Source organism: Pan troglodytes, chromosome 7 (assembly GCF_028858775.2).
Source record: "Pan troglodytes isolate AG18354 chromosome 7, NHGRI_mPanTro3-v2.0_pri, whole genome shotgun sequence".
Classification (NCBI taxonomy): domain Eukaryota; kingdom Metazoa; phylum Chordata; class Mammalia; order Primates; family Hominidae; genus Pan; species Pan troglodytes.
In genome coordinates, this window is record NC_072405.2 from 65,790,365 (window position 1) to 65,814,640 (window position 24,276).

At 62.1% G+C, this 24,276-nt stretch overlaps 1 long non-coding RNA gene across 6 annotated transcripts in view; it reads left to right on the plus strand.

Annotated features, from left to right (window-relative positions):
• The window catches only part of LOC129135716 (uncharacterized), a 185,189-nt gene that overhangs the window by 58,992 nt on the left and 101,921 nt on the right, over positions 1-24,276 (plus strand). The gene's annotated exons all lie outside the window — the stretch shown is intronic.

The following is a 24,276-nucleotide window of genomic DNA, read 5'->3' on the forward strand; positions in this document are numbered from 1 at the left end:
ATTTTAAAAAATATTTTTGAATAAATAACAATTTAAGTAAGTGAGTTATATTTTTCCTTTACTGGCATGTTATAACGAATGAGGTTTGTGAATACATGATGATTCCTATGATGAGCTTAGAATGATTATTTCTACTTTTGGATCTGGGGAAATGATAAAGATCCAAATAAAATTGTGTTTCTCCAGTGAGAAGAAACAATGGCCATGGATAGGGAGCCAACCAGGTTTCCTGCAGAGATTCATGGGAAGCTTTTGAGCAGGGGAGTCAGAAGATGAGCAGTCAGTATTAGGGCATTCTGGTCATGGCACGATGCAGGGATTGGCTAGCTCTTCCTGTAAAGGGCCAGGTGGAAAACACTCATAGGTATCATGGTCGCCGTTCATGCTGTAGCAGCGTGAAAGCAGTCAGAGATGACACGTAAGCAAATACTCCCGACCGGCCTCTGGTAAAGCGTCCATTGTGGAAGCGTTTAACAGACCTAACAACCTTTCAAACCGCATGGCATTTGTTTCCCGGGTCCCCTTTTGAGAATGTTTCTGGCAGCTTACAAGGACCTTCTCCAACGTGCTTGGGCTCTCTTAACTTTCCTAGGATCCTGAATACGGCGTCCCCAATTTGGCCTTAGGGCTCCGGGAAGTATTGGCCTTACTGTGTCCCCGCTAACCCCGTTCCCATCTTGTCATGATCACCCACTGGAGAAGAGAGGAGGTGCTGGAGTGAATGGGATCGGGGGAGGCCTGTTCATCCCTGGGAGCCCGGAATGAACCGGTGTTACCGTGTACCCCTGGCCTTGCCTACATCCCTGCTCTAACGGTCGTGTGTTAGCCTGGGATCAGCCTTTGTCTCGGTGCTATGGATCTGTTGCGCCTGCGGCCTTGGTCCGGTCTCTGTCCTTGTGTCCGTGACATGAGAGTGACTGTGGCTGAGAGCATTCCAGCAAGACAGTGATGATCTCCGCTGTCTGATTCCTGTTTCCTAGATTTTCACACTAGATGAGGAGCCTGTTTTTCAGCTAGCTGCTGCAAGGGAGCTGGAAATTTCTCCCTTCAGATAGGACCTAGAAGGTCTGAAAGCATCTGGAGAAGGGCGCGGCTGGGAGTAGAGAAACAGGCTACAGACTGAAGCAGGAGGAAGCGAGAGAGGAAGACTCATGGAAAGCCTTGTTGCGCTCGCCAAAAGAGCGGCCCTCGCACTCGAGAGGGCCATGTTTAATGCCTACCTGAAGAAAGGTAGTAACCTCTGGAGCACTTGTGGCTTGGGGTGAAAACGCACCTGGCGTGAAGGAAGAATCTTTGCTCTTCCCAGAGGGGTGCTGACTGGAAATGAGCAAGTAGATGGGGTCCCAAAGAGCCACAGAACGAGGCCCTATGCAGGTGGCGGGACAGACTGCCCCAAAAGCCCCCTAAGAAGTTGGCCCTGGGGCGTAAGAGGAAGGCAGGGTGAAGAGCAGGAGTGAAAGCTGCTTCAACACTTTGGAGCAGGAAGGAAAGCAAGCAAGATACAGTTGGAAGAGGGCGAAGCGGGCAACCTAAGGGACAGAGTGCAGGGTTTGACCTTCAACTTGGGGTCTCCTCCATTGGCAGGTTTTGGGGGTGGCATTGTTGCGTCTCCACTGATCCTTCCCTTGGGTGGGGCTGTTGACTGGCGTCGCGGCCTGTCAGCTTGTGGGTGGGGGGTGTGACAGCCGCAATGCCATACCTGGAGGCTTAGGTGTGCTCACTTGAGGTGTACATCCTCTACCCGTCGAGTGTTCCCAGAGGAAGGGGACAGAGCTGCTCAACCCCGCCAGTGTGGCTGTCAGGGGGTCCTGTGTGAGCCCACATGCCTGACTCCTGGGATCTTGGAGGCTGCTGATGTCCACCTTCCTGCGCTTCCGTCCATTGGGAGCCTGCCCTTCCTTGGCACTGGCTGGCCGTGAGCGGTTTTCCTCCATAGATAGGGTTCAAGAACCACGCGACAGTCACCTCATGGTCGTCTGACATTCCTGATGGAGGTAGGGAGAACCCCTGGTACCATGCTCACGTCAGACCAGCTACCGTGAGTGACAGGAACGTCTGACAGGATTGCATGTTTGGCAGAAGAAACACCTGCCAGATCAGACGTGAACATGTGGCAGAAGGCCCATCCAGGAAGATTGCACACTGGGAAGAAGGAAGACCTGAGAACGTTGGACGGACAGCAGAAGGAGCGCCTCGGGAGATTGCCCGGTGGGGTGGCGGTAGCATCTGACAGGATTGCGGGGTGGGCGGGAGGATGAGCTGGGAAGGATGCAAGGCCTGGGGAGGTAACACATGAAGACGATTAAATATGTGGCAGGAGAAACACCTGAGAAGATGGGATGCTTGCCAGGGGAAACAAGGGACAGAGTGGAGTGTTTGGGAGAAGGGATGCTTAGGTAGATTGCACGTGTGGCCAAAGGTACACATGAGAAGGGTGAATGGCGGACAGCAGAAACGTTGCAGCCGATGGCACGGCAGTGGGGAGGAAAACGTAGGAAGCATGGAAGTGCATGGCTTGCTGAAGAAGCATCTGAAGACGTGGCATGTCTGGGAGAGGACACGTCGGGCAAGATTCCACGTTTGGCAGTGGGCCCATGAGCGGAGGCAGATGCGTATGGGCCTGCGGCAGTCTCGGTTCCTGCCTCCTGAGAAGAAAGTCATCAACCGAGGGGCACAAGGCAGAGGGAGAGACCGAGGCACGCATAAGAGCAGAGGCGAAAGTTCCTGAAACGGTATGGTGGCAGGAGCCAAAGGAAGTCAAGGAGGCTTGGAAGAGGCCCAGGTGGGCAGGGGAGCCCCGTTCATCCCCAGGGTCCCAGAATGAAGCAGTGTTACCATGTACCCCTGCCCTTGCCTTCCTCCCTGCTCTAATGGCCGTGTGTTAGCCAGAGATCAGTTTTGGTCTGGGTGCTATGGGTCTGTTGCGCCTGTGGCCTTGGTCCGGCCTCTGTCCTTGTCTCTGTGAAATGAGAGTGACTGTGCCTGAGAGCATTCCAGCAAGACAATGATGATCTCCACTGTCTGATTCCGGCTTCCCATGTTCTCACAGTAGACGAGGAGCCTGTTTTTCAGCTAGCTGCCGGGAAGGGGCTGGAAATTTCTCCCTTCAGAGTGGACCTGGAAGGCTTGGAAGCATCTGGAGAAGGGCGTGGCCACGAGTAGAGAAATCGAGGCTACAGGCAGAAGTGGGAGGAAGCGAGAGAGGAAGACTCATGGAAAGCCTTGCTGCACTCGCCAAAAGAGCTGCCCTCGGACTCAAGAGGGCCACGTTCAATGCCAACCTGACATAAGGTAGTCACCTCTGGAGCACTCGTGGCCTGGGGCAAAAACACAGCCGGATTGAAGGAAGAGTCTTCCCTGTTCCCAGAGGGGCACTGACTGGAAATGAGCATGAAGGTGGGGTCCCTAACGGGCCACAGAACGAGGTCCTATGCAGGGGTTGGTACAGACTGCCCCAAAAGCCCCCTGAGAAGTTGGTCCTGGGGCGTAAGTGGAAGGCACAGTGAAGAGCAGGAGTGAAAGGTGCTTCAGCACTTTGGAGCAGGAAGGAAAGGAAGCGAGATGCAGTTGGAAGAGGGCGAAGCGGGCAACCTGAGGGATGGAGTGCAGGGTTTGACCTTCGATTCTGGATCTCCTCCATTAGCAGGCTTCCGGGGTGGCGTTGTTGCCTCTCTGCCGATCCTTCCTTTGGGTGGGGCTGCCGACTGGCACCACGGCCTGTCAGACCGTGGGCGGGGGGCGTTGCAGGCACAGTGTGGTTCCTAGAGTCTTAGGCATGCTCACTTGAGGCGTTCTTCCCCTACCCGTCGACTGATCTCAGAGGAAAGAGACTGAGCTGCTCAAGCCTGCCGGTGTGGCTGTCAGGGTGTCCCGCGTTAGCCCATGTGCCCGACTCCTGGGATCTGACAGGGAGGCTGCTGATGTCCACCTTCCAGTGCTTCCGTCCATTGGGAGCCTGCCCTTCCTTGGTGCCGGCCGGCCGTGAGCGGTTATCCTCCATACATAGGGTTCAAGAACCGCCCAACCGTCACCTCATGGTCACCTGACATTCCTGGTGGTGGTAGGGGGCCCCCCTGGTTCCATGCTCACATCAGACCAGCTACCTCGAGTGGCAGGAACGTCTGACAGGATTGCAAATGTGGCAGAAGAGCATCCGAGAAGGATGAAGGTTTGGCAGGAGAAACACCTACCAGATCAGATGTGAATGTGTGGCAGAAGGCCCATCTGGGAAGATTGCACACTGGGCAGAAGGAAGAGCTAAGAACGTTGTACAGACAGCAGAAGGAGTGCCTCTGGAGATTGCCCGGTGGGCGGTGGTAGCATCTGAGAGGATTGCGGGGTGGGAGGGAGGATGAGCTGGGAAGGATGCAAAGCCTGGGGAGGCAACATGTGAAGACGATTAAATATGTGGCAGGAGAAACACCTGAGAAGATGGGATGCTTGGCAAGGGGAACAAGGCACAGAGCGGAGTGTTGGGGAGAAGAGACGCTTCGGAAGATTGCATGTGTGGCAGAAGGAACATGTGAGAAGGTTGCCGTGTTGGACAGCAGAAAAATTGCAGCCAATGGCACAGCGGTGGGGAGGAAAACATAGGAAGCTTGCAAGTGCGTGGCCTGTGAAAGAAGCATCTGAAGAGATGGCATGTCTGGCAGAGGACACGTTGGGCAAGATTCCACGTTTGGCAGCACACCCGTGAGCGGCGGCATACGCGTATGGGCCTGTGGTAACTCAGTTCCTGCCTCCTGAGAAGAAAGACATCGAGTGGCACACGGTAGAGTGAGAGACCGAGGCACGCATTAGAGCAGGGGTGAAAGTTCCTGAAATGGTATCGTGGCAGGAGCCAAAGGAAGTCAAGGAGGCTTGGAAGAGGCCCAGGTGGGCGGTGACCTGAGAGGTGGAGTACAGGACTGGACCTTGGACTCAGGGTCTCTCGTGTCGGCAGCATCACTGCCTGTCCTCTGATGCTTCCCTTGGCGGGGAAGAGGGGGCTGTTCGCTAGCACAGTGGCCTGTCACCACCTCCTGGGGGCACGGAGGCGCCGTGTGCTTACTGGAGTTGTTCTCGTGCTCTCTTGAGGCGTTCCTCCCCCAAGCAGACGAATGTGCCCAGGGGAAAACATCCTAGATGAGTGAACCTTCCGCCAGTTTGCGTCTCAGGGCGCATGTGTGAGCCCATTCACCCAACTCCCGAGGTGTGCTGGGGAGGCTTCTGAGGTTCGTGACTGCTGTGGGGGAGGGGGACTGCCTTTCCCTGGCGCTGCCTGTGATCAGTGATTTCTCTAGAGAGTCTGCTTCGTGACCACCGGGCCGTCACCTTGCGGCTGCCTGATGTTTACTGGTGGTGGGGAACCCTCTCGGGCCCCGCTCCACACATGTGACTGAGAGGGACACCTGACAGGATTGAACGCGTGGCAGATCATCCGACGAGATGGAGTGTCTGGTGGAAGGAACATCTGACAGCCCTGAGCGTGTGGCAGAGGGAACATCTAAGCAGACTGCAGCGATTTCAGAAGGAACGGCTAAGAATGTCGCATGGTCAGCAGGAGGAAACCGTAGGGTAGGGTGATTGCAGGGGGGCTGGGGGGCAAGGGAACCCGTGAGAAGACTGCAGGATCAGCAGTTGGATGCCCTAGGGAGATTGCAAGGCCTGCCCAAGAGACATCTGGGTAGAGGAAGTACTGGGCCCATGGTGCGCCAGACAAAACTGAGTGCTTGTCAGGGGAAGAAGTGGACGCAACTGGCTGTTTGGCAGAAGGAACCCTCAGGTAGATTGCACGTTTGGCAGAAGGCCCAAGTGCGAAGATGACATGGTAGACAGCAGAAACCCTTCAGCAGGTCGCACGGTGGGCGGAAGGGACCTCTGAGCAGATTCCATGGTGGGCAGATGGAATGCGTAGGAAGAGTGCGTGGCTTGCAAAGGAAGCATCTGGAAAGAGGGAACATCTGGGAGAGAAAACATCCACCAAGGTGGAGCGTTTGGCGGTAGGGATGTCAGCGGTGGCAGATCCATAGGGGCCTGCACGCAGCAACCCGAGCTCTCGCCTCATCAGAGGGAGTTTAACTGAGGGGCGTGAGGCGGGGTGAAAGAGACCGAGGCCACTTTGAGCGCAGGAGTGCAGGTCTCCCAGATAGTACCAGAGCAGAAAGATGAGGCAGTAAGGTATACTTGGAAGAGGGCCATGTGGGCAACTGGAGAGGTCAGGGGCACACTTTGTTCGACCTTTGAGGTGAGGTCTCACAGATTGGCAGGCTTCCAAGAGCCAGGGGTTGCATTGCTTCCTCCCCTGAGCCTTTTCGCAGGGTGGGCCATCCACATGGGCAGTGGCCTGTCGTCACCTGGGAGGGACCGCAGGCGTGGCGTGTTTCCTGGAGTCATAGGGGCGCTCACATGAGGCGTGCCTCCCTTGGCAGTCGGCTGTTGCCTGGGGAGGGTCATAGGACAGTAAAACCCGGCCGGTTTGCCTGTGAGGGTGCAAGCGTGAGCCCCCTTACCCGCCCCCTGAGATCTTCTCAGGGAGCTGCTAATCGCCACCTTCCTGTCTGTCTGGGGGACCGCCCGTCCCTGGCACCGGCTCCCGGCAATCATTTGTTATTTGAGACAGGTAGTTTAGTGGCAGCCTGACCCGTCACCTCCTGGTCTGTCTGGTGGGGTGTGGGCGTGGCCCTCCTGCGCTGCTCCTGTGTGACCAGCCGCCCACGGTAACACAGAAACATCTGGCAGGATGGAGTGGTTGGCGGAAGACACATCTGACGAGATGGAATGTTTTGCAGAAGAGCCATGTGACCGGATCTCTGGTTTGGCAGAGGAGACATGCGAGAAGACGGAGCGTTTTGTCCGAACAGACATCTGGCAGGGTGGAATGGAGAGAACAGGTATGGTGGAGAGAACGTCTGAGAAGGTCGCAGGATTCGCAGGAGCATCGGGAAAAGATTGCCTATTTGCCCGAAGGAATGGCAAGTTCCAAAGGTCAGAGGCTCGCGTGAACTCTGTCAGGTTCAGGAGCAGCTCAGTGTTGCTGCTGGCAAGAGTGTGGTACGGGAATGGTTGGGTGTGGTTTGAATGTCTAGAAAAGGTGAGCTGAGGGTATATTTTTGAGCAGTCCAGAGCAGAAGGGGTAGAGGATGTATTCTGTGGGCCACAGCCACATTCTCAGGATGCTCGTGGCTGTAAATAGTAGATGACCCAAGTAAGAGTGGCTGAAGCCATAGGCACCAGAATTGTGGCAGCATCCTCGTGTCATGCTCACGTTTTCCCTTCCAGCTGTGCTGTGGGCAGTGTTTAGTTCATGTCTGCTTTGCTGGCGGGCCGAGTAGCAACAGCTGCAGTTGGTGTGTTCTCTGAAGGCAGTATCTGAAAGCTGGAGGGGTTGCTTTTCTTCCCAGGTGTCTTTTGAAGAGGCAGTCAAGTCAGCAGCTCGCAGTGACCTTCTGGTAACATCGTATGGGCTGGGTTACGGCACATGCTGACTGCTAAGCCGGTCACTGGGGAAAACCATGTGATTGCTGTGATGAGCTTAGAATGATCATTCCTCCTTCGGGAGCTGGGGTGGGTTGAGGGAATGATAAAGATCCCGATAACCTTGCATTTCTCCAGCGAGAAAGAAGAAAGAAATTCCGTGGATAGGGAGCCAGCCAGGTTTCCTGCAGAAAATCATGGGAAGCTTTTGAGCAGGGGAGTCAGAAGATGAGCGGTGAGTATTAGGGCTTTCCGGTCACGGCGTGACACAGGGATTGGCCAGCTCTTCCTGTAAAGGGCCAGGTGGGAAACACTCGTAGGCCCCGTGGTCTCTGTCGTGTCTGCTGAAGCCTGCCGTAGTAGCGTGGAAGCAGTCAGAGATGACGTGTAAGCAAATGGTCCCGACTGACCTCCAGTAAAGCATTGATTCCGGAAGCATTTAACAGACATAACAACCTTTCAAACCGCATGGCGTTTCTTTCCCAGATCCCGTTTCAGGAATGTTTCTGGTGGCTTACAAGGACCGTCTCCAGCATGCTTAGGCTCTCTTAACTTTCCTAGGATCCTGAGTAGGGTATCCGCCATTCATCCTTAGGGCTCCGGGATGTCTCGTTCTTACCGTGTCCCTGCCAACCCTGGTCCCATCTCGTCATGATCACCCACTGCAGAAGACAGGAGGTGCTAGAATGAACAGGGTCAGGGGAGCCCCGTTCATCCCCAGGGTCCCAGAATGAAGCAGTGTTACCATGTACCCCTGCCCTTGCCTTCCTCCCTGCTCTAATGGCCATGTGTTACCTAGAGATCAGTTTTGGTCTGGGTGCTATGGGTCTGTTGCGCCTGTGGCCTTGGTCTGGCCTCTGTCCTTGTCTCTGTGAAATGAGAGTGACTGTGCCTGAGAGCATTCCAGCAAGACAATGATGATCTCCACTGTCTGATTCCGGCTTCCCATGTTCTCACAGTAGACGAGGAGCCTGTTTTTCAGCTAGCTGCCGCAAGGGGGCTGGAAATTTCTCCCTTCAGAGTGGACCTGGAAGGCTTGGAAGCATCTGGAGAAGGGCGTGGCCACGAGTAGAGAAATCGAGGCTACAGGCAGAAGTGAGAGGAAGCGAGAGAGGAAGACTCATGGAAAGCCTTGCTGCACTCGCCAAAAGAGCTGCCCTCGGACTCAAGAGGGCCACGTTCAATGCCAACCTGACAAGGTAGTCACCTCTGGAGCACTCTTGGCCTGGGGCAAAAACACAGCCAGATTGAAGGAAGAGTCTTCTCTGTTCCCAGAGGGGCACTGACTGGAAATGAGCATGAAGGTGGGGTCCCTAAAGGGCCACAGAACGAGGCCCTGTGCAGGTGTCGGTACAGACTGCCCCAAAAGCCCCCTGAGAAGTTGGTCCTGGGGCGTAAGTGGAAGGCACAGTGAAGAGCAGGAGTGAAAGGTGCTTCAGCACTTTGGAGCAGGAAGGAAAGGAAGCGAGATACAGTTGGAAGAGGGCGAAGCGGGCAACCTGAGGGATGGAGTGCAGGGTTTGACCTTCGATTCTGGATCTCCTCCATTAGCAGGCTTCCGGGGTGGCGTTGTTGCCTCTCTGCCGATCCTTCCTTTGGGTGGGGCTGTCGACTGGCGCCACGGACTGTCAGACTGTGGGCGGGGGGCGTTGCAGGCACAGTGCAGTTCCTAGAGTCTTAGGCATGTTCACTTGAGGCGTTCTTCCCCTACCCGTCGACTGATCTCGGAGGAAGGAGACTGAGCTGCTCAAGCCTGCCGGTGTGGCTGTCAGGGTGTCCCGCGTTAGCCCATGTGCCCGACTCCTGGGATCTGACAGGGAGGCTGCTGATGTCCACCTTCCAGTGCTTCCGTCCATTGGGAGCCTGCCCTTCCTTGGTGCCGGCCGGCCGTGAGCGGTTATCCTCCATACATAGGGTTCAAGAACCGCCCAACCGTCACCTCGTGGTCATCTGACATTCCTGGTGGTGGTAGGGGGACCCCCTGGCTCCATGCTCACATCAGACCAGCTACCTCGAGTGGCAGGAACGTCTGACAGGATTGCAAATGTGGCAGAAGAGCATCCGAGAAGGATGAAGGTTTGGCAGGAGAAACACCTACCAGATCAGATGTGAATGTGTGGCAGAAGGCCCATCTGGGAAGTTTGCACACTGGGCAGAAGGAAGAGCTAAGAACGTTGTACAGACAGCAGAAGGAGTGCCTCTGGAGATTGCCCGGTGGGCGGTGGTAGCATCTGAGAGGATTGTGGGGTGGGAGGGAGGATGAGCTGGGAAGGATGCAAAGCCTGGGGAGGCAACATGTGAAGACGATTAAATATGTGGCAGGAGAAACACCTGAGAAGATGGGATGCTTGGCAAGGGGAACAAGGCACAGAGCGGAGTGTTGGGGAGAAGAGACACTTAGGGAGATTGCATGTGTGGCAGAAGGAACACGTGAGAAGGTTGCCATGGTGGACAGCAGAAAAATTGCAGCCAATGGCACAGCGGTGGGAAGGAAATCATAGGAAGCTTGCAAGTGCGTGGCCTGCAAAAGAAGCATCTGAAGGGATGGCATGTCTGGCAGAGGACACGTTGGGCAAGATTCCACGTTTGGCAGCAGACCCGTGAGCGGCGGCAGACGCGTATGGGCCTGTGGCAACCTCAGTTCCTGCCTCCTGAGAAGAAAGACATCGAGTGGCACACGGTAGAGTGAGAGACCAAGACACGCATTAGAGCAGGGGTGAAAGTTCCTGAAATGGTATTGTGGCAGGAGCCAAAGAAAGTCAAGGAGGCTTGGAAGAGGCCCAGGTGGGCGGTGACCTGAGAGGTGGAGTACAGGACAGGACCTTGGACTCAGGGTCTCCAGCGTCGGCAGCATCGCTGCGTGTCCTCTGATGCATCCCTTGGCGGGGAAGAAGGGGCTGTTCACTAGCACAGTGGCCTGTCACCACCTCATGAGGGCGCGGAGGCGCCATGTGCTTACTGGAGTTGTTCTCATACTCTCTTTAGGCGTTCCTCCCACAAGCAGATGAATGTGCCCAGGAGAAAACATCCTAGATCAGTGAACCTTCCGCCAGTTTGCGTTTCAGGGTGCATGTGTGAGCCCATTCACCCAACCCCAGGCGAGGCTAGGCGAGGCTAGGCGAGGCTAGGCGAGGCTGGGCTGGGCTAGGCTGGGCTGGGCTGGGCTGGGCTGGGCTGGGCTGGGCTGGGCGGGGCTAGGCTGGGCTATAGGCTAGGCTGGGCTATAGGCTAGGCTACGCTAGGCTAGGCTATAGGCTCGGCTGGGCTATAGGGTAGGCTGTGCTATAGGCTAGGTTGGGCTATAGGCTAGGCTAGGCTATAGGCTCGGCTCGGCTCGGCTATAGGCTCAGCTCGGCTATAGGCTCGGCTTGGCTATAGGCTCGGCTCGGCTACAGGCTCGGCTCGGCTCGGCTAGAGGCTCGGCTCAGCTCGGCTACGGGCTCGGCTCGGCCATAGGCTCGGCTCGGCTCGGCTACAGGCTCGGTTCGGCCATAGGCTTGGCTCGGCTCGGCTACAGTCTCGGCTCGGCCATAGGCTCGGCTCGGCTCGGCTACAGGCTCGGCTCGGCGATAGGCTTGGCTCGGCTCGGCTATAGGCTCGGCTCGGCCATAGGCTCGGCTCGGCTCGGCTATAGGCTTGTCTCGGCCATAGGCTCGGCTCGACTCGGCTATAGGCTCGGCTCGGCCATAGGATCGGCTCGGCTCGGCTCCCCCATAGGCTCGGCTCGGCTCGGCTATCGGCTCGGCTCGGCCATAGGCTCGGCTCGGCTCGGCTATAGGCTCGGCTCGGCCATAGGCTCGGCTCGGCTAGGCTATAGGCTCGGCTCAGCCAGAGGCACGGCTCGGCTCGGCTACAGGCTCGGCTCGGCTATAGGCTCGGCTCGGCTCGGCTATAGGCTCGGCTCGGCTATAGGCCCGGCTCGGCTATAGGCTCGGCTCGGCTTGGCTATAGGCTCGGCTCGGCTATAGGCCCGGCTCGGCTATAGGCCCGGCTCGGCTCGGCTATTGGCCCGACTCTGCTATAGGCCCGGCTCGGCTCGGCTATAGGCCCGGCTCGGATATAGGCCCGGCTCGGCTCGGCTATAGGCCCGACTCGGCTATAGTCCCGGCTCGGCTCGGCTATAGGCCCGGCTCGGCTATAGGCTCGGCTTGGCTCGGCTATAGGCCCGGCTCGGCTATAGGCCCGGCACGGCTATAGGCCCGGTACGGCTCGGCCATAGGCCAGGCTCGGCTATAGGCCCGGCCCGGCTCGGCTATAGGCTCGGCTTGGCTCGGCTATAGGCCCGGCTAGGCTATAGGCCCGGCTCGGCTATAGGCTCGGCTCGGCTCGGCTATAGGCCCGGCTCGGCTATAGGCTCGGCTCGGCTCGACTATAGGCCCGGCTCGGCTATAGGCTCGGTTCGGCTCGGCTATAGGCTCGGCTCGGCTGTACGCTCGGCTCGGCTCGGCTATAGGCTCGGCTCGGCTATAGGTTCGGTTCGGCCATAGGCTTGGGTCGGCTATAGGCTCGGCTCGGCTATAGGCTCGGCTCGGCTCCGCTATAGGCTCGGCTCGGCTATAGGCCCGGCACGGCTATAGGCTCGGCTTGGCTCGGCTCGGCTATAGGCTCGGTTCGGCTATAGGCCCGGCTCGGCTATAGGCTCGGCTCGGCTCTGCTATAGGCCCGGCTCGGCTATAGGCTCGGCTCGGCTATAGGCCCGGCTCGGCTATAGGCCCGGCTCGGCTATAGGCTCGGTTCGGCTATAGGCCCGGCTCGGCTATAGACCCGGCATGGCTATAGGCCCGGCTCGGCTCGGCTATAGGCCCGGCTCGGCTATAGGCCCGGCTCGGCTCGGCTATAGGCCCGGTTCGGCTATAGGCCCGGCTGGGCTCGGCTATAGGCCCGACTCGGCCATAGGCTCGGCTCGGCTCGGTTATAGGCTCGGCTCGGCTATAGGCTCGGCTCGGCTATAGGCACGGCTCGGCTCGGCTATAGGCTCGGCTATAGGCTCGGCTTGGCCATAGGCTTGGGTCGGCTATAGGCTGGGCTCGGATATAGGCTCGGCTCGGCTATAGGCTCGGCTCGGCCATAGGCTTGGGTCGGCTATAGTCTCGGCTCGGCTATAGGCTCGGCTCGGCTCCGCTGTAGGCTCGGCTTGGCTATAGGCCCGGCTCGGCTATAGGCTCGGCTCGGCTGTAGGCTCGGCTCGGCTATAGGCACGGCTCGGCTATATGCTCGGCTCGGCCCGACTATAGGCCCGGCTCGGCCATAGGCTCGGCTCCGCGGGGCTGTAGGCCCGGCTCGGCTATAGGCTCGGCTCAGCTCGGCTGTAGGTCCGGCTCGGGTATAGGCTCGGCTCGGCCCGGCTATAGGCCCGGCTCGGCTACAGGCTCGGCTCGGCTCGGCTAAGCTATAGGCTCGGCTCGGCTATAGGCCTGGCTCGGCTTGGCTATAGGCCCGGCTCGGCTATAGGCCCGGCACGGCTCGGCTATAGGCCCGGCTCGTCTATAGGCTCGGCTCGGCTCGGCTATAGGCCCAGCTCGTCTATAGGCTCGGCCCGGCTCGGCTATAGGCCCGGCTCGGCTATAGGCCCGGCACCGCTATAGGCCCGGCTTGGCTCGGCTATAGGCTCGGCTCGGCTATAGGCCCGGCTCGGCTCGGCTATAGGTCTGGCTCGGCTATAGGCCCGGCTCGGCTATAGGCTCCGCTCGGCTCGGCTATAGGCCCGGCTCGGCTATAGGCTCGGCTCGACTCGGCTATAGGCCCGGCTCGGCTATAGGCTCTGCTCGGCTATAGGCCTGGCTCGGCTATAGGCTCGGCTCGGCTCGGCTATAGGCCAGGCTCGGCTGAAGGCCCGGCCCGGCTCGGCTATAGGCTTGGCTCGGCTCGGCTATAGGCCCGGCTCGGCTATAGGACCGGCTCGGCTATAGGCTCGGCTCGGCTCGGCTGTAGGCCCGGCTTGGCTATAGGCTCGGCTCGGCTCGACTATAGGTCCGGCTCGGCTATAGGCTCGGTTCGGCTCGGCTATAGGCTCGGCTCGGCTGTACGCTCGGCTCGGCTCGGCTATAGGCTCGGCTCGGCTATAGGTTCGGTTCGGCCATAGGCTTGGGTCGGCTATAGGCTCGGCTCGGCTATAGGCTCGGATCGGCTCCGCTATAGGCTCGGCTCAGCTATATCCCGTCTCGGCTGTAGGCCCGGCTCGGCTCGGCTATAGGGCCGGCTCGGCTCGACTATAGGCCCGACTCGGCTATAGGCCCGGCTCGGCTCGGGTAAAGGCCCGGCTCGTCTATAGGCTCGGCCCGGCTCGGCTATAGGCCCGGCTCGTATATAGGCCCGGCTCGGCTATAGGCCCGGCACGGCTATAGGCCCGGCTCGGCTCGGGTACAGGTCTGGCTCGGCTATAGGCCCGGCTCGGCTCGGCTATAGGCCCAGCTCGGCTATAGGCCCGGCTCGGCTATAGGCTCGGCTCGGCTCGGCTATAGGCCCGGCTCTGCTATAGGCCCGGCTCGGCTCGGCTATAGGCCCGGCTCGGATATAGGCCCGGTTCGGCTCGGCTATAGGCCCGGCTCAGCTCGGCTATAGGCCCGGCTTGGCTATAGGCTCGGCTCGGCTCGGCTATAGGCCCGGCTCGGCTATAGGCCTGGCTCGGCTGTAGGCCCGGCACGGCTATAGGCCCGGCTCGGCTCGGCTATAGGCCCGGCTCGGCTATAGGCCCGGCTCGGCTCGGCTATAGGCCCGGCTCGGCTGTAGGCCCGCCCGGCTCGGCTATAGGCTCGGCTCGGCTTGGCTATAGGCCCGGCTCGGCTATAGGACCGGCTCGGCTATAGGCTCGGCTCGGCTCGGCTATAGGCCCGGCTCGGCTATAGGCCCGGCTCTGCTCGGGTAAAGGCCCGGCCCCTCTATAGGCTCGGCCCGGCTCGGCTTTAGGCCCGGCTCGTATATAGGCCCGGCTCGGCTATAGGCCCGGCACGGCTATAGGCCCGGGTCGGCTCGGGTACAGGTCCGGCTCGGCTATAGGCCCGGCTCGGCTCGGCTATAGGCCCAGCTCGGCTATAGGCCCGGCTCAGCTATAGGCTCGGCTCGGCTCGGCTATAGGCCCGGCTCTGCTATAGGCCCGGCTCAGCTCGGCTATAGGCCCGGGTCGGATATAGGCCCGGTTCGGCTCGGCTATAGGCCCGGCTCGGCTCGGCTATAGGCCCGGCTCGGCTATAGGCTCGGCTCGGCTATAGGCCCGGCTCGGCTATAGGCCTGGCTCGGCTGTAGGCCCGGCACGGCTATAGGCCCGGCTCGGCTCGGCTATAGGCCAGGCTCGGCTATAGGCCCGGCTCGGCTCGGCTATAGGCCCGGCTCGGCTGTAGGCCCGGCCCGGCTCGGCTATAGGCTCGGCTCGGCTCGGCTATAGGCCCGGCTCGGCTATAGGAACGGCTCGGCTATAGGCTCGGCTCGGCTCGGCTGTAGGCCCGGCTTGGCTATAGGCTCGGCTCGGCTCGACTATAGGCCCGGCTCGGCTATAGGCTCGGTTCGGCTCGGCTATAGGCTCGGCTCGGCTGTACGCTCGGCTCGGCTCAGCTATAGGCCCGGCTCGGCCATAGGCTCGGCTCGGCTCGGCTATAGGCTCGGCTCGGCTCGGCTATAGGCCCGGCTCGGCTATACGCTCGGCTCGGCTCCGCTATAGGCCCGGCTCGGCTATAGGCTCGGCTCGGCCCGGCTATAGTCCCGGCTCGGATATAGGCCCGGCTCGGCTCGGCTATAGGCCCGGCTCGGCTATACGCCCGGCTCGGCTCGGCACGGCTATAGGCTCGGCTCGGCTATATCCCGTCTCGGCTGTAGGCCCGGCTCGGCTCGGCTATAGGGCCGGCTCGGCTCGGCTATAGGCCCGGCTCGGCTATAGGCTCGGCTCGGCTATAGGTCTGGCTCGGCTATAGGCTCGGCTCGGCTCGGCTATAGGCCCGGCTCGGCTATAGGCTCGTCTCTGCTCGGCTATAGGCCCAGCTCGGCTATAGGCTCGGCTCGGCTCGGCTATAGGCTCGGCTCGGCTATAGGCTCGGCTCGGCCATAAGCTTGGGTCGGCTATAGGCTCGGCTCGGCTATAGGCCCGGCTCGGCACGGCTATAGGTCCGGCTCGGCTATAGGCCTGGCTCGGCCATAGGCTCGGCTCGGCTCGGCTATAGTCCCGGCTCGGCTATAGGCTCTGCTCGGCTATAGGCCCGGCTCAGCTATAGGCTCGGCTCGGCTCGGCTATAGGCCCGGCTCGGCTATAGGCTCGGCTCTGCTCGGCTATAGGCCCGGCTCGGCTATAGGCTCAGTTCGGCTCGGCTATAGGCCCGGCTCGGCTATAGGCTCGGCTGTGCTCTGGTATAGGCCCGGCTCGCCCATAGGCTCGGCTCACCTAGGCTATAGGCCCGGCTCGGCTATAGGCTCGGCTTGGCTCGGCTATAGGCCCGGCTGGGCTATTGGCTCGGCTCGGCCCGGCTATAGGCCCGGCTCGGCTATAGGCCCGGCTCGGCTATAGGCTCGGCTCGGCTCGGGTATAGGCCCGGCTCGGCTATAGGCCCGGGGCGGCTCGGCTACAGGCCCGGCTCGGCTATAGGCCCGGCCCGGCTCGGCTATAGGCTCGGCTCGGCTCGGCTATAGGCCCGGCTTGGCTATAGGCCCGGCTCTGCTATAGGTTCGGCTCGGCTCGGCTACAGGCCCGGCTCGGCTAAAGGCTCGGCTCGGCTCAGGTATAGGCCCGGCTCGGCTATAGGCTCGGTTCGGCTCAGCTATAGACTCGGCTCGGCTATACGCTCGGCTCGGCATGGCTATAGGCTCGGATCGGCCATAGGTTCGGCTCGGCCATAGGCTTGGGTCGGCTGTAGGCTCGGCTCGGCTATAGGCCCGGGTCGGCTCCGCTATAGGCTCGGCTCGGCTATAGGCCCGGATCGGCTATAGGCTCGGTTCGGCTCCGCTATAGGCTCTGCTCGGCTATAGGCCCGGCTCGGCTATAGGCTCGGTTCGGCTATAGGCCCGGCTCGGCTATAGACCCGGCACGGCTATAGGCCCGGCTCGGCTCGGCTATAGGCCCGGCTTGGCTATACACCCGGCTCGGCTCGGCTATAGGCCCGGCTCGGCTATAGGCCCGGCTCGGCCATAGGCCCGGTGCGGCTCGGCTATAGGCCCGAGTCGGCCATAGGCTCGGCTCGGCTCGGCTATAGGCCCGGCTCGGCCATAGGCTTGGCTCGGCTCGGCTATAGACCCGGCTCGGCTATAGGCCCGGCTCGGCTATAGGCTCGGCTGGGCTCGGCTATAGGCTCGGCTCGGCTATAGGCTCGGCTCGGCTATAGGCTCGGCTCGGCCATAGGCTTGGGTCGGCTATAGGCTCGGCTCGGCTATAGGCTCGGCTCGGCTCGGCTGTAAGCTTGGCTTGGCTATAGGCCCGGCTCGGCTATAGGTTCGGCTCGGCTGTAGGCTCGGCTCGGCTATAGGCCCGGCTCGGCTATAGGCTCGGCTCGGCTCCGCTATAGGCTCGGCTCGGCTATACGCCCGGCACGGCTATAGGCTCGGCTCGGCTATAGGCCCGGCTCGGCTATAGGCTCGGTTCGGCTATAGGCCCGGCTCGGCTATAGACCCGGCACGGCTATAGGCCCGGATCGGCTCGGCTATAGGCCCGGCTCGGCTATAGGCCCGGCTCGGATCGGCTATAGGCCCGGCTCGGCTATAGGCCCGGCTCGGCTATAGGCTTGCCTCGGCTCGGCTATAGGCCCGATTCGGCCATAGGCTCGGCTCGGTTCGGCCATCGGCTCGGCTCGGCTCGGCTATAGGCTCGGCTCCGCTATAGGCTCGGCTCGGCTCGGCTATAGGCTTGGCTATAGGCTCGGCTCGGCCATAGGCTTGTGTCGGCTATAAGCTCGGTTCGGCTATAGGCTCGGCTCGGCCATAGGCTTGGGTCGGCTATAGTCTCGGCTCGGCTATAGGCTCGGCTCGGCTCCGCAGTAGGCTCAGCTTGGCTATAGGCCCGGCTCGGCTATAGGCTCGGCTCGGCTGTAGGCTCGGCTCGGCTATAGGCCCGGCTCGGCTCGGGTACAGGTCCGGCTCGGCTATAGGCCCGGCTCGGCTCGGCTATAGGCTCAGCTCGGCTTTAGGCCCGGCTCGGCTATAGGCTCGGCTCGGCTCGGCTATAGGCCTGGCTCTGCTATAGGCCAGGCTCGGCTCGGCTATAGGCGCGGCTCGGATATAGGCCCGGTTCGCCTCGGCTATAAGCCCGGCTCGGCTCGGCTATAGGCCCGGCTCAGCTATAGGCTCGGCTCGGCTCGGCTATAGGCCCAGCTCGGCTATAGGCCTGGCTCGGCTGTAGGCCCGGCACGGCTATCGGCCCGGCTCGGCTCGGCTATAGGCCAGGCTCGGCAATAGGCCCGGCTCGGCTCGGCTATAGGCCCGGCCCAGCTCGACTATAGGCTCGGCTCGGCTATAGGCCCGGCTCGGCTATAGGACCGGCTCGGCTATAGGCTCGGCTCGGCTCGGCTGTACGCCCGGCTTGGGTATAGGCTCGGCTCGGCTCGACTATAGGCCCGGCTCGGCTATAGGCTCGGTTCGGCTCGGCTATAGGCTCGGCTCGGCTGTACGCTCAGCTCGGCTCGGCTATAGGCTCGGCTCGGCTATAGGTTCGGTTCGGCCATAGGCTTGTGTCGGCTATAGGCTCGGCTCGGCTATAGGCTCGGCTCGGCTCCGCTATAGGCTGGGCTCGGCTATAGGCCCGGCTCGGCTATAGGCTCGGCTCGGCTCGGCTATAGGTCCGGCTCGGCTATAGGCCCGGCTCGGCTATAGGCCCGGCTCGGCTATAGGCCCGGCTCGGCTATAGGCCCGGCTCGGCTATAGGCTCGGATCGGCTATAGGCCCGGCTCGGCTATAGAGCCGGCACGGCTATAGGGCCGGCTCGGCTCGGCTATAGGCCCGGCTCGGCTATAGGCCCGGCTCGGATCGGCTATAGGCCCGGCTCGGCTATAGGCCCGGCTCGGCTATAGGCTCTGCTCGGTTCAGCTTTAGGCCTGGCTAGGCCATAGGCTCGGCTCGGCTCGGCTATAGGCTCGGCTCGGCTCGGCTATAGGCTCGGCTCGGCTATAGGCTCGGCTCGGCTCGGGTATAGGCTTGGCTATAGGCTCGGCTCGGCCATAGGCTTGTGTCGGCTATAGGCTCGGCTCGGCTCGGCTATAGGCCCGGCTCTGCTATAGGCCCGGCTCGGCTCGGCTCGGTTATAGGCCCGGCTCGGATATAGGCCTGGTTCGTCTCGGCTATAGGCCCGGCTCGGCTCGGCTGTAGGCCCGGCTTGGCTATAGGCTCGGCTCGGCTCGGCTATAGGCCCGTCTCGGCTATAGGCCTGTCTCGGCTGTAGGCCCGGCACGGCTATTGGCCTGGCTCGGCTCGGGTATAGGCCAGGCTCGGCTATAGGCCCGGCTCAGCTCGGCTATAGGCCCGGCCCGGCTCGGCTATTGGCTCGGCTTGGCTCGGCTATAGGCCCGGCTCGGCTATAGGACCGGCTCGGCTATAGGCTCTGCTCGGCTCGGCTGTAGGCCCGGCTTGGCTATAGGCTCGGCTCGGCTCGACTATAGGCCCGGCTCGGCTATAGGCTCGGCTCGGCTGTAGGCTCGGCTCGGCTATAGGCCCGGCTCGGCTATAGGCTCGGCTCGGCCCGACTATAGGCCCGGTTCGGCCATAGGCTCGGCTCCGCGCGGCTGTAGGCCCGGCTCAGCTATAGGCTCGGCTCGGCGCGGCTGTAGGCCCGGCTCGGGTATAGGCTCGGCTCGGCCCGGCTATAGGCCCGGCTCGGCTACAGGCTCGGCTCAGCTCGGCTAAGCTATAGGCTCGGCTCGGCTATAGGCCTGGCTGGGCTTGGCTATAGGCTCGACTCGGCTCGGCTATAGGCACGGCTCGTCTATAGTCTCGGCCCGGCTCGGCTATATGCCCGGCTCGGCTATAGGCCCGGCACGGCAATAGGCCCGGCTCGGCTCGGCTATAGGCCCGGATCGGCTATAGGCTCGGCTCGGCTCGGCTATAGGCGCGGCTCGGCTCGGCTATACGCCCGGCTCGGCCATAGGCTCGGCTCGGCTCTAGGCCCGGCTCGGGTATACGCTTGACGCAGCTCGGCTATAGGCCCGGCTCGGCTATAGGCTCCGCTCGGCTCGGCAATAGGCCCGGCTCGGCTATAGGCTCGGCTCGGCTCGGCTATAGGCCCGGCTCGGGTATAGGCTCGGCTCGGCTATAGGCCTGGCTCGGCTATAGGCTCGGCTCGGCTCGGCTATAGGCCCGGCTCGGCTATAGGCTCGGCTCTGCTCGGCTATAGGCCCAGCTCGGCTATAGGCTCGGCTCGGCTCGGCTATAGGCTCGGCTCGGCTATAAGCTCGGCTCGGCCATAAGCTTGGGTCGGCTATAGGCTCGGCTCGGCTATAGGCCCGGCTCGGTTCGGCTATAGGTCCGGCTCAGCTATAGGCCCGGCTCGGCAATAGGCTCCGTTCGGCTCGGCTATAGGCCCGGCTCGGCTATAGGCTCGGCTCGGCTCGGCTATAGGCCCGACTCGGCCATAGGCTCGGCTCGGCTCGGCTATAGGCTCGGCTCGGCTCGGCTCTAGGCTCGGCTCGGCTAGGCTATAGGCTCGGCTCGGCTCGGCTATAGGCTTGGCTATAGGCTCGGCTCGGCCATAGGCTTGTGTTGGCTATAGGCTCGGCTCGGCTATAGGCTTGGCGTGGCTCGGATATAGGCTCGGTTCGGCTATAGGCTCGGCTCGGCCATAGGCTTGGGTTGGCTATAGGCTCGGCTCGGCTATATCCCGTCTCAGCTGTAGGCCCGGCTCGGCTCGGCTATAGGCCCGGCTCGGCTCGGCTATAGGCCCGGCTCGGCTATAGGCCCGGCTCGGCTCGGGTATAGGCCCGGCTCGTCTATAGGCTCGGCCCAGCTCGGCTATAGGCCCGGCTCGTATATAGCCCCGGCTCGGCTATAGGCCCGGCACGGCTATAGGCCCGGCTCGGCTCGGGTACAGGTCCGGCTCGGCTATAGGCCCGGCTCGGCTCGGCTAAAGGCCCAGCTCGGCTATAAGCCCGGCTCGGCTATAGGCTCGGCTGGGCTCGGGTATAGGCCCGGCTCGGCTATAGGCTCAGCTCGCCTCAGCTATAGGCCCGGCTCGGCTATAAGCTCGGCTCGGCTCGGCTATAGGCCCGTCTCGGCTATAGGCTCGGCGCGGCTCGGCTATAGGCCCGGCTCGGCTATAGGCTCGGCTCGGCTCGACTATAGGCCTGGCTCGGCTATAGGCTCTGCTTGGCTCGGCTCGGCTATAGGCCCTGCTCGGCTATAGGCTCGGCTCGGCTCGGGTATAGGCCCGGCTCGGCTATAGGCCCAGCGCGGCTTCGCTATAGGCCCGGCTCGACTATAGGCCCAGTACGGCTCGGCTATAGGCTCGGCTCTGCTCGGCTATAGGCTCGACTCGGGTATAGGCTCGGCTCGGCCATAGGCTTGGGTCGGCTATAGGCTCGGCTCGGCTATAGTCTCGGCTTGGCTATAGACCCGGCTCGGCTATAGGCTCGGCTCGGCTGTAGGCTCGGCTTGGCTATAGGCCCGGCTCGGTTATAGGCTCGGCTCGGCCCGACTATAGGCCCGGCTCGGCTATAGGCTCGGCTCGGCTCGGCTGTAGGCCCGGCTCGGGTATAGGCTCGGCTCGGCCCGGCTATAGGCCCGGCTCCGCTACAGGCTCGGCTTGGCTCGGCTCGGCTTTAGGCTCGGCTCGGCTATAGGCCCGGCTCGGCTATAGGCCCGGCTCAGCTAGGCTATAGGCCCGGCTCGGCTAGGCTATAGGCCCGGCTTGGCTATAAGCCCGGCACGGCTATAGGTCCGGCTCGGCTCGGCTATAGGCGCGGCTCGGCTATAGTCCCCGCTCGGCTCGGCTATAGGCCCGGCTCGGCTATAGGCCCGGCTCGTCTCAGCTATAGGCTCGGCTCGGCTATAGGCCCGGCTCGGCTCGGTGATAGGCGCGGCTTGGCTCGGCTATACGCCCGGCTCGGCCATAGGCTCGGCTCGGCTCGGCTATAGGCCCGGCTCGGGTATAGGCTTGACGCAGCTCGGCTATAGGCCCGGCTCGGCTATAGGCTCCGCTCGTCTCGGCAATAGGCGCGGCTCGGCTATAGGCTCGGCTCGGCTATAGGCCTGGCTCGGCTATAGGCTCGGCTCGGCTCGGCTATAGGCCCGGCTCGGCTATAGGCTTGGCTCTGCTCGGCTATAGGCCCAGCTCGGCTATAGGCCCGGCTCGTCTCAGCTATAGGCTCGGCTCGGCTATAGGCCCGGCTCGGCTCGGTGATAGGCGCGGCTTGGCTCGGCTATACGCCCGGCTCGGCCATAGGCTCGGCTCGGCTCGGCTATAGGCCCGGCTCGGGTATAGGCTTGACGCAGCTCGGCTATAGGTCCGGCTCGGCTATAGGCTCCGCTCGTCTCGGCAATAGGCGCGGCTCGCCTATAGGCTCGGCTCGGCTATAGGCCTGGCTCGGCTATAGGCTCGGCTCGGCTCGGCTATAGGCCCGGCTCGGCTATAGGCTTGGCTCTGCTCGGCTATAGGCCCAGCTCGGCTATAGGCTCGGCTCGGCTCGGCTATAGGCTCGGCTCGGCTATAGGCTCGGCTCGGCCATTAGCTTGGGTCGGCTATAGGCTCGGCTCGGCTTTAGGCCCGGCTCGGTTCGGCTATAGGTCCGGCTCAGCTATAGGCCCGGCTCGGCTATAGGCTCGGCTCGGCTCAGCTATAGGCACGGCTCGGCTATAGGCTCGGCTCGGCTCAGCTCTAGGCCCGGCTCGGCCATAGGCTCGGCTCGGCTTGGCTATAGGCTCGGCTCGGCTCGGCTATAGGCCCGGCTCGGCTATAGGCTCGGCTCGGCTCGGCTATAGGCCCGGCTCGGCTATAGGCTCGGCTCAGCTCGTCTATAGGCTCGGCTCGGCTATAGGCCCGGCTCGGCTATAGGCCCGGCTAAGCTCGGCTATAGGCCCGGCTCGGCTATAGGCCCGGCTCGGATCGGCTATAGGCCCGGCTCGGCTATAGGCCCGGCTCGGCTATAGGCTCGGCGCGGCTCGGCTATAGGCCCGACTCGGCCATAGGCTCGGCTCGGCTCGGCTATAGGCTCGGCTCGGCTCGGCTATAGGCTCGGCTCGGCTATAGGCTCGGCTTGGCTCGGCTATAGGCTTGGCTATAGGCTCGGCTCGGCCATAGGCTTGTGTCGGCTATAGGCTCGGCTCGGCTATAGGCTCGGCGCGGCTCGGATATAGGCTCGGTTCGGCTATAGGCTCGGCTGGGCCATAGGCTTGGGTCGGCTATAGTCTCGGCTCGGCTATAGGCTCTGCTCGGCTCCGCTGTAGGCTCGACTTGGCTATAGGCCCGGCTCGGCTATAGGCTCGGATCGGCTGTAGGCTCGGCTCGGCTATAGGCCCGGCTCGGCTATGGGCTCGGCTCGGCCCGACTATACGCCCGGCTCGGCCATAGGCTCGGCTCCGCGCGGCTGTAGGCCTGGCTCAGCTATAGGCTCGGCTCGGTGCTGCTGTAGGCCCGGCTCGGGTATAGGCTCGGCTCGGCCCGGCTATAGGCCCGGCTCGGCTACAGGCTCGGCTCTGCTCGGCTAAGCTATAGGCTCGACTCGGCTATAGGCCCGGCTCGGCTTGTCTATAGGCGCGACTCGTCTCGGCTATAGGCCCGGCTCGTCTATCGGCTCGGCCCGGCTCGGCTATATGCCCGGCTCGGCTATAGGCCCCGCACGGCTATAGGCCCGTCTCGGCTCGGCTATAGGCCCGGCTCAGCTATAGGTCCGGCTCGGCTCGGCTATAGGCCCGCCTCGGTTATAGGCTCGGCTCGGCTCGGCTATAGGCCCGGCTCGGCTCGGCTATGGGCCCGGCTCGGGTATAGGCTCGACGCAGCTCGGCTATAGGCCCGGCTCAGCTATAGGCTCCGCTCGGCTCGGCTATAGGCCCGGCTCGGCTATAGGCTCGGCTCGGCTCGGCTATAGGCCCGGCTCGGCTACAGGCTCGGCTCGGCTATAGGCCTGGCTCGGCTATAGGCCCGGCTCGGCTCGGCTATAGGCCCGGCTCGGCTATAGGCTCGGCTCTGCTCGGCTATAGGCCCAGCTCGGCTATAGGCTCGGCTCGGCTCGGCTATAGGCTCGGCTCGGCTATAGGCTCAGCTCGGCCATAAGCTTGGGTCGGCTATAGGCTCGGCTCGGCTATAGGCCCGGCTCGGTTCGGCTATAGGTCCGGCTTAGCTATAGGCCCGGCTCGGCTATAGGCGCGACTCGGCTCAGCTATAGGCACGGCTCGGCTATAGGCTCGGCTCGGCTCAGCTATAGGCCCGGCTCGGCCATAGGCTCGGCTCGGCTCGGTTATAGGCTCGGCTCGGCTCGGCTATAGGCCCGGCTCGGCTATAGGCTCGGCTCGGCTCGGCTATAGGCCCGGCTCGGCTATAGGCTCGGCTCGGCTCGGCTATAGGCTAGGCTCGGCTATAGGCCCAGCTCGGCTATAGGCTCGGCTCGGCTCGGCTATAGTCCCGGCTCGGATATAGGCCCGGCTGGGCTCGGCTATAGGCCCGGCTCGGCTATAGGCCCGGCTCGGCTTGGCTATAGGCCCGGCTCGGCTATAGTCCCGGCTCGGCTCGTCTCGGCTATAGGCTCGGCTCGGCTATATCCCGTCTCGGCTGTAGGCCCGGCTCGGCTCGGCTATAGGCCCGGCTCGTCTATAGGCCCGGCTCGGCTCGGATATAGGCCCGGCTCGGCTATAGGCCCGGCTCGGATCGGCTATAGGCCCGGCTCGGCTATAGGCCCGGCTCGGCTATAGGCTCGGCTCGGCTCGGCTATA